This window comes from Bubalus bubalis, chromosome 3 (genome assembly GCF_019923935.1).
Source record: "Bubalus bubalis isolate 160015118507 breed Murrah chromosome 3, NDDB_SH_1, whole genome shotgun sequence".
NCBI classification, from domain to species: Eukaryota; Metazoa; Chordata; class Mammalia; order Artiodactyla; family Bovidae; genus Bubalus; species Bubalus bubalis.
Genome location: NC_059159.1, coordinates 152,713,696 through 152,721,131, shown reverse-complemented (window position 1 = coordinate 152,721,131; position 7,436 = coordinate 152,713,696).

Here is a 7,436-nt window from a genome sequence, read left to right as displayed (position 1 = left end):
AATTTTTTATCTAGAGCTTATTCAGCTTCCCTAGTGGCTCAGACAGTAAAGAGCCTTCTTGCAATGCAGGAGACATGGGTTTGATCCTGGTGTTGGAAAGATCCACTGGAAAAGGAAATCACTACCCACTCCAGTGTTCTTGCCAGGACAGAGGAGCCTGGCAGGCTACAGTCCATGGGACTGCAAAGAGTCAGACATGACTGAGAGACTAACATTTTCATTTATTCAGCATCACTGACCCTAAGTTGTAAAGAAACCTCTCAGATTCTCATTTATGGTTAGGTATAAATTAATAATCAAGGCTGAGCTATTTATGTCTTTTGGTCAAGGCTGAATTACATTGAACTGTGGGTGAAGATTTATATAATGAATTTCCCCCGGCTATCTGATATATTTTCCTGACTAGAGTTGTCTTTGAAATCTCAACCCCAGTAATTTCCTTCACTCACAGTAATATGAAGACAAGTGTTACAAACTTCAGTTCCTATTAACTGTGTGGTCACCGAGTGAATGCATTAGTTGTGTCCTAGTTTTGGGTACACTGTCAGATTTATTCTAGGAGTTATTGAAAGTCTACTAAAAATAAAACCTGGTACCAGGCACTGAAAGTAAGTAGGAAAAGTTTCAGGTTTAGAGTAGCTGTGATATTTGCATACCAAGCAATTAAATTTGAGTAGCTAAGCCAGAAACACAAATGCCACTGACTGTGGGTTGGGAAGTGGGGAGGAGAGTCTATCAATATGGCTGGGTGCAGAAAGGGAGGAGGTGACATTTAGTTTGGACATCACAGGATAGCAAAAGCAAAGGAACTCTTAGAAAAGGAACTGCCTTTGTATGAGGAAACATTTGAATAATTCACTGGGAGGAGATGGGACTTCGAAGGCATAAGTAGCAAAAGCTCAGGCCATAAAATAATTACTGAATGCTGGAAGGAATAATAAAAAGGAATTTGGTTTTTCCATGAAAAGGAAGAGGGAGAGAAGTAAGGGAAGAGACCGGGAAATGAGAGAGGGGAAAGAGAAGGCAGGGAAAAGCTAGGGCAATGTGGAATTGTGGGGAGGTCTAAAAGGCTTCTGAGAAGGAGAGAAATATCAACCAATGTAAACCTATTTGTCTTCTTGAGAGGAAGGGCTGAGTTTCACATATGAGTCCACATCATCCTTCACAAAACCAACATGCTGAGATGATTCATAATATGAATTGATTTAGCAGAAGCCAACTGTAACAATGAGAATATATGCTTCTAGAAACTTGCAGAAATCTTGAAGCAGGCTTTGGGCAAATTAGGAATGGGACTTCAAGACCATATGGTCTAGCCGTGCTGGGGTAAGAGTCTCCAGCTGACACTGACATTTCATTCACAGCAACAATGGCGGAAACTGGCATCCAGTGTGCTAGGGAATTGTTCAAGGTCACATAACCTGTACTGAGACTTAGGCTGGTGTGATTTGCAAAGTCCTATGGGAAGGCAATGGCAACCCACTCCAGTACTCTTGCCTGGAGGGTCCCATGGACGCAGGAGCCTGGTAGGCTGCAGTCCATGGGGTCGCTAAGAGTCAGACACAACTGAGCGACTTCACTTTCACTTTTCACTTTCATGCATTGGAGAAGGAAATGGCAACCCACTCCAGTGTTCTTGCCTGGAGAATCCCAGGGACGAGGGAGCCTGGTGGGCTGCCATCTCTGGGGTCGCACAGAGTCGGACACAACTGAAGCGACTCAGCAGCAGCAGCAGCAGCATGGGAAGGTAGTACTCATAGGGAAGCACGAGTTCTGGAGTCCGATAGTCTAGGTTCCAACGCTGGCTCTGCTGCTTCCTAGTCATGTGACCTTGGACACCTTATACAACCTTTCTGTGGTTCAGTTTCTTCCTCTCCAAAATAATAGTATCACGAATTACTGAGAGATTAAATGAGTCAATACATCTCAGTGACACATTCAGAATCTCTTATCCACAACTCTGAAATCCAACAAGCTTTAAAAATCAAAAATTTTCTCAAAAGTTTGCAGTAAATTATTTGGTGGCAAACCCTAACTCAAGAATGTGATCTTGATTCCACTTGATGGGAAGCAGAGATGTGTCTGATGACAGGTGCTGACTCGGACCCTGTAGAGGGGATGATGAAATATATAGCATAAGCATATATTTGCCCTCTAAAATATAAAAAATTTAATTTGTGAAACATATATGTTCTCAAAGCTTTCAGATAAAGAATTGTGAACCTGTTTTTTAGAATAATATCTGCCATGCTTCTAAAGTAACAGATGAACTTTCCATGCTCTAGAGTCCCAAGGCTCATGTAATCCTATGAATACTCTAAGCATATTTTTTACAGAAAATAAATTAAGAGGCAGGAGTAACAGCAAAGCTCAACAGTCAGTTACAGCTCTATTTTCATCACTCGAATGTGGTTTTCTGGCTGTAACATACTCTGTCCTAAGGCTCCTGAAATAGCCTAACACTCAGTACTGGGTGCCACTATATGTAGACATATATAAAATCAGTCAGCAAGTATTCATTTAGCACTACTGTATGCTTGGTGCTGAAAAAATACTATATCATCCTTGTATGCTTACCATTGAGATGAGGAAGGCAAGGATACAGTTAGGAAACAAAATGGTATACAATAATGTGCTAAATTACTGGTATAGGTAAGGTGCTAAAATCAAAAGAGGTGGTATGAATTGCAGACAGTTTATTGCTAGTTGTATGATCTTTGGATCTTGAGTCTCAGTTTTCCCATCTGTAAAAATAAGTTTGCTGTTAGATTAGCAATATTTTTTGTAAAGTGACAGATATATAAGTCATGAATAAATATTTTATTTTTTCTCTGTCAGTTGGCTCTTAAAGAATGGTAAAGGCAGTTGAGTGGAAGTGAAGATGAATTAACTGTGTCCTGATTACAGATTGTATATTTTGAGGAAGTTGTGGGAAATTAGATTAAAATGGTGAGAAATTAGATTAAAATGGTGAGGCCAAGTGGAATGGCACAGTGGGGTGGGAGAGCAGACTGGACAGGGATATTAGGAAAAGTTTTGCCTTAAAGTAATGAGAAATGGGGACCCCTGAGTAATCTTTGATCAGGGAATAACATAATAGAAGAGTATTGCTAAAAATTAGTTTTTATACTGTAGAATATTGGGAGGAAACTGGGAGCCAGCTAAGTGGTGATAATAGCAAATCAACATAGAGCTGAGCCTCTGGGTGGCAGAAGTCAGTGAGTGGATATGACATCTTTATTTTGATTTTTAAAATATTTATTATTTTCATTTATTTGGCTGCACTGGTCATTTGGTTGCAGCACTCAGGATCTTTGCTCCAGTATGCAGGATCTTGAGTTGCAGAATGTGGGATCTAATTCCCTGAGCAGGGATAGAACTTAGGCCACCTGCATTGGGAGCATGGAGTCTTAGCCACTGGATCTCCACCGAAGTCCCTGACATGAAATCTTTAGGTTGGGAAAAACAACCCCAGACTCTCCTTATGTAGCATAGCTATTTACCATCCTAATAAATCTGTTTTACTGGAACTTGAAAGGCAAGCACTGGGACAAATGAAAATTCAAAATTCTTTTACATCTAATTCTCAAAAAGAGGCTGACGGACATCCATAGACTTAGCCCTTTGAGTATGGTGGCACAGTGAAATATAGAGCATCTTCTAAGCACATAACTAATTCTTCCAGTAGTTCACAGCAACCAGGGGTATGCTGTAGTCCGAAGTCTCAGGTGTGCCCTCTTCAGATGTCCAATGTCAAGGCATCTTTGTGCAGCCACTTCCAGATTTTCCTTGTCCTGCCCTGGTTTTCCCAGGGGGAATTTACAGGCCAGAGTGCAGTCCTGGAATCCAGGGACACAATGACTATCATGTGATAAAGAGGTTTATCTTAGCCATTGGACTGATATCAGAAGTATGTTCTTGAGAACATGGCTCTTGGACTGAAAATAGCACAGGCAAAATTATGAACTGTTTTATTTGTGCAAAATGTAGTTTGGTGTCTTGGAAAGCTGGGTGATTTTTTTTTTTTACTCGCAGTCTTTCTGCTGTGGAATACATATGACTTACTATTCATTCCCCAGTGAACGAGAATAAAGGACTGCCCGGTCCCACTATATAACTAATACCTGGCATTTATTTTTAAAAAATACATGTTAATTGGACTTGTCCCATTTGCACAGTAAATATATCTGTCCTTTTTCTATTTGGCCATGTTTATAGCCAAATAAGCTATAGCTTATAGCTCAGACAGTAAAGAAATCGCCTGTTATGCAGGAGAGCTGGGTTCAATCCCTTTGTCGGGAAGATCCCCTGGAGAAGGAAATGGTGACCCACTCCAGTATTCTTCCCCGGAGAATCCCATAGACAGAGGAGCCTGGTGAGCTACAGTCCATGGGGTCATAAAGAGTTGGACATGACTGAGCAACAAACACATTGTTATAGAGAAAGCTTTGGTGGTTGTGGTTTAGTTGCTCAGTCGTGTCCGACTCTTGATACCCCATGGACTATAGCCTGCCAGGTTTCTCTGTCCATGGGATTCTCCAGGCAAGAATACTGGAGCGGGTTGCTATTTCCTTCTCAACTCATTCCTACCAATACCCAAGGCCACAAAACATTTTTGAAGGAGGTAGAGAAGGAAGATGAAGGATAAAAATTACAAATGAGGAGCAGTAACTTCAAAAAATGATTGGAATATCTTTTTTTTAATCAAAATTTACTCTGCAAGCAAATATCATATGGGTCTGCTGGGTATGCCCCTAGATTTGCTGCTGCTATCTTCCTTTAGGAAGACAGATGAAAATGAAAGGCCTCACTCATCAAAATTACAAAGAAATGGAGTATTACAGTAGTTAGCTTCCTTTTTTATTTTCTTTTTGCCACCAAAGACTCCTTTCAGCTACTCTATTTTTGTATTTGGCCACACTGCATGTCTTGTGGAATCTCAATTTCCAACCAGGAATTGAATCCAGGTCCACAGCAGTGAAAGGGCCAAGTCCTAACCACTCGACCACCAGGGAATCCTCTCACCTGCTCATTTTAAACTGTTATCTACTGTGATGAAAATTTTATATTTCAATTCTGGTGGACTGAGATACTGGTGAAACATTTCTGGGTATGTCTGTGAAGGTGTTTCTGAAAGAGAGCTGCATATTAAAGTCTGTAGACTGAGTGAAGATTGCCTTCAACAATGCTGAGTGCATTATCCAATTTGTTGAGGGTCTGAATCAAGCAAAAAGGTGAAGGAGGGCAAATTTGTTCTCTGCCCAAGTGGGGCATCCATCTTCTCTCCTTGGACATCAGCATTTCTGGTTCTTAGGCTTCTTTGGATTCAGACTGAATTACGCCATCGGCTTTCATAGTTCTCCAACATATGGACAGCGTACCATGGGACATCAGATATTCTAATCACATGTGCTGTGCTGTGCACAGTCGCTAAGTCATGTCTGATCCTTTGCATCTGCATGGACTGTAGCCTGCAAGGCTCCTCTGTCAATGGGATTTTTCAAGCAGGAATACTGGAGTGGGTTGCCATTTCCTACTCCAGGGGATCTTCCCGACCCAGGGATTGAAGCTGTGTATCTTGCATCTCCTGCATTGGCAAGCAGATTCTTTACCACTGCACCACCTGGGAGCCCAATTCCTATAATCTATCATTCTGTTTTTGTTTAGTTGCTCAGTTGTGTCTGACTCTGCAATCCCATGAACTGTAGCCCACCAGGCCCCTCTCTCCATGGACTTTCCCAGGCAAAAATACTGGAGTGGGTTGCCATTTCCTTCTCCAGGGGATCTTCCTGACCCAGGGTTCAAACCTGCATCTCCACACCTCCTGCATTGCAGAGATTCTTTATTGCTGAGTCACCAGGGAAGCCCCTATCTATCTATCTATCCTATTGGTTTATTAGTTTTCTTTGGAGAACCCCAAAACATCTAAATTTTGCTTCATCTGCTTTAACCCTAATTTTCTTTCTGACTGTTTCATGTGTTAATTCCCACAAGGAATCTGAATAATGCCATAAAAGCCAATGCGGGAGACACAAGAAATGTGGGTTCAGTTCCTGGGTTGGGAAGAGTCCCTGGAGTAGGAAATGGCAACCTGCTGCAGTATCCTAGCCTGGAAAACTCCATGGACAGAGAAGCCTGGAGGACTAGAGTCCATGGGGTCACAGAATTGGACAAGACTGAGAAACTGATCACCCACATACCCACATTAAAAGTTCAGCCTTTTCCTTCAGCTGGTCCCTAAACAAAACCCCAAAAGCCCTCCCCAAGTTTTTGATTGGTTCTTTACCATTGTCCCTAATGGCTACTCAAAACTATCACTATTGACAAGGTTCCCAACTCTACCGCTCATGGTAGTCACCCCTCTTCCTTTCCTCTCATGAACTTGACTATTTTTGGAAGATGGGTCATCTCAAGTAGTTGCTCAGTGGTGTCCACAGTCCATGGAATTCTCCAGGCCAGGAATACTGGAGTGGGTAGCCATTCCCTTCTCCAGATCTTCCCAACCCAGGGACTAAACCTGCATTGCAGGCAGATTCTTTATCAGCTGAGCCACCAGAGAAGCCCTCTCGTCCCTCAGTCAGACACTAAATCTGTACTCTTTCCTTTTCTCCCAATTGGGAGGAAAAAAGCTACCATAGTAAGTCCTCCCATTAGGGCTAAAATTCATCTTTGCTTATCTAATAATTCAATTTTCAGCTGCTCTCCCTTATCTTCAGTTTCTCCCTCAACTGGTTATCTATTCACAATGGAAAAACACTCAGTTTTTCTCTTCAAAAATTCTCCCTTCTTATTCCCTTTTACAGATCAGTAAAATTAAGAATAATCAAAAAAAGGTTGTCATTTTTTTAAAACTAAAGACATATACTCACAGACCAAAATTACTATTATTTCATGAAAGGACTTTTTTATTTCTAAGCGGGGCATTATTTCAGAATAAGGTTAAGGTCTTAAATCAATTTAGCTTTTTTACGACATTATATTGTCCTTGTTTTACCATTTGAATGTAGAACAGTTAACTTTTCATCATGAATTTACAGTATTTGAGAATTGATGTCCTCTTCAGACACTATTTAAGCCCCTGAAAACTGGCTTTTCTCTATTTCAGAAGCTGCTCTTACAGAACTCATTAACAACTTTCTAATTATCCAATCTAAAGGACACCCTTCAACCCTATTTGACATCTCTGCAGCACTCTTCCAGGTCACTTCCCTGTACCAATTATCACTATGTACTGGGTTTCCCAGGTGGTGCTAGTGGTCAAGAACCCACCTGCCAATGCAGAAGGTATGAGATATGGGTTTGATCCTGGGATTGGGGATTCCCTGGAGGAGGGTATAGCAACCCACTCCAGTATTCTTGCTTGGAGAATTCCATGGACAGAGGAGCCTGGCAGGATATGGTCCATAGGGTTGCAGAGTTGGACACGACTGAAGTGA